The sequence below is a fragment of the Monopterus albus genome, unplaced genomic scaffold, assembly GCF_001952655.1.
Source record: "Monopterus albus unplaced genomic scaffold, M_albus_1.0 scaffold115.1, whole genome shotgun sequence".
In the NCBI taxonomy this organism is placed as follows: Eukaryota; Metazoa; Chordata; class Actinopteri; order Synbranchiformes; family Synbranchidae; genus Monopterus; species Monopterus albus.
In genome coordinates this window covers 704469-707033 of record NW_018127995.1, presented here as the reverse complement: position 1 = coordinate 707033, position 2565 = coordinate 704469, and the positions used below count along the sequence as shown (strand labels likewise).

At 45.7% G+C, this 2565-nt stretch overlaps 1 long non-coding RNA gene across 1 annotated transcript; it reads right to left on the bottom strand.

Annotated features, from left to right (window-relative positions):
- Positions 1-136: 136 nt before the first annotated feature.
- Positions 137-1342, bottom strand: LOC109966625 (uncharacterized). The gene is made up of 3 exons (XR_002275808.1): positions 1025-1342; positions 709-775; positions 137-595 (listed from the first exon to the last, which is right to left on the bottom strand). It is a non-coding gene; the product is annotated as an uncharacterized LOC109966625 (long non-coding RNA).
- Between the last annotated feature and the right edge of the window lie 1223 nt (positions 1343-2565).

The window sequence follows — 2565 nt, the reverse complement described above, 5'->3', positions numbered from 1 at the left end:
AACACTGACTGCTGAGGAGAAGCAGAATCGAAAGCTGAAAATAATTTGATATGATGATAAACACACACTTTGAGGATATTACTGAGCGTTAAATAATGTTTACTTGGTCAGGAGGAGGTCAGCTTGTGAAACAGGATGACTTGGATGGATGAGGGAGGGGAGAGGAATGGCCTGTGTGGATGCAAAGGCCTGTGTGCACCTCTGTCTGCGACACACCAAGTCAGTTTGTCCCTCAGTACAGAGACTGTCCCTGATCACTGACTCTCACGCCTGCTAGTGATCATTACAGCCACAGTAGGACAGCGCTGGACGCAACAAACAGCGCCGGGTAAATCCCACTTCACTTAACTGCATCCACATTTCCCTCCTGTGTCTTAGTCCCACCCACATAAGATGCAAGAGAAGAACAGAGGAAACAAGGAAACACCTTGTTAGAGACATGAGACGTCCTTCCCTCCAACAAATGTTTGAAAAGTGTTGTGTCAGTCCACTAAAGATGCTCTCATGCCTCCTTGCTCAGATCCCTCCAGCAGCCTCCTTGCTCCGGGACATCCTTTGCCGTGACATCTGATGTAGTCCATGTGATTTGTCTTGCCTACAGAGAAAATGCACAGATACATGCAAATGAATGCAGAGTGTTTCTCTACTCCTGTCATCACTTCATTTAGAAATCTATCCAAGTACATTTCCTTTAGCTGATGTTCTTACCTTGGTTTACCTTCAGGTCAGGTGTGTTTCATTAGAGAAACCCCCCAAAGGTTTGTTGAAAGGAATTCTGGGAAATGAAGGAAAGTCGCTAACTGAAATGTAAACACATCCTGTTTCTCATAAAACATTCATCACATTTACGTTTTCATAACGGACGCTGTTTAAGACCAGACAACTTTATTCATCCTGAAGGAAGCTGTTGTACCAAACCTGTAAATCAGCAAACCACAGTTCTCCACAGTATCAGGAAACAAACAACAAGAACAAATACAGTAAACAAATCTTCTTTGGTAAATAAAAACCAGACGCAGGTCACCTGTGTGTGTGTGAGTCATATCAGCACGGGCCATGTGACTAAAGGACCTCCTGCACACTGGCAGCTGCCGGAGGACGCTGACTGCTGGATGCCGGGCAGATGCCCAGAGCAGTTGGTTTAATGCCTGGCTCAGCAGTCTTCCGGCAGCTCCGAGCGATCAGCAAAAGTCTCCTGTGGCTTCTCGGTGGCAGCTGCTGCTCTGAACTGTGTATTTAAGTCAGTCATGATGCCGCACTGTGATACTTCCCTCTGTCTTCCACAGAGCAGCAGAGGAGAGCTGCCAGAGGATTAAAAAATAGCAGTTAGCTGCAACAAAACACTCTCCACATTAAAGCAAATTGCTTCTTGCGATTGTTGATCGTTTCTCATTGTGGCGTCCCTCTCGGTCGGAGCTGTGATGTTGATTGTGGCTGAAGGGGCCTTCAGATGACTGATAAGCGCTGATGAATGAAAATGGAAATGCTTTTCAGCGTTTTGCCTTCAAAGGGAAATCAAATGTGGAGGAAAGAGAGGGGAGAGCAGAGGAGGGAGAATATTTGCCTTTTTGCAATTAACAAGATATGCTCTTTTTTGTGGTCAGAAAAATGGAAATGGCTTTTAAGGTCATGAAGGTCGAGCGCATCGAAGCATGGTGGCTCTGCAATTACACTTCAGGCAGAGGCCTGATTGGGGGAAGGCAGGGGGGTCTGGCCGCGCACCAACAGCCAAATTAACAAGACGGCCAGCTCCCTGTTGAAAAGATCACATGTGATTAGCGTACATCAAACAGACAGAGCGCTCAAATGATCTCCTCCCTTGCTGTGAAGTCGGAGAAAAGGGATAAAGCGCAGACAGACTGATTAGTTAAAGGCTTTAAATGTCAAAACGTTCACTGTCCACAGCTTGAATGAATCTGCTCCTGCTCTGCTCAGCGGGCGGGAGGGCGGTCGTCCTCAAGTTTACACCAAGCACAACAAATGGCTGCACTCGTGACACAGCTGAGGGCCTCCTCCGTGCAGCTGGGATCCTTTATGCTAGTTTGTGTTTTGTAAATATGGCTCCTTGAATGTGGTGCGGTAGAACCAGTAGAGTCCCGGTGTGTCCATGTTGCTGAGGAACTCGGGCTTCGTACTGTGGCAGGAAGCAGGGGTACCTGGAGAGAACCTGGGCGGGCGCAGGGAGAACACACTCCATGTAGAATGGCCCCCGAGCTCGAACCCAAAACCGTCTTGCTGTGTGGCGACAGTGCTAACCACTGCTCCAATGCACCACCATCAGAGAACATTCATCAAGTTATTTAAGAGAAGACACAGCTTTAATCCTCCTGAAGGAAAACATGATGACAAACAGTAACACGGTGCAAACTGAGAAATACTCAATGAACAATAGTGATATTAACAGTATGATATTAAAATAACATTTTACCTTTATGGTAAATAATATTTGTAGCATGCAATAATATAGTAATTTTAAAAAAGTACTACTACTAGAGCAGTATGGTAAACTATACAGTATATCATTACATAAATAATACTCCAGAAATCATACGTGTGCTATACAAG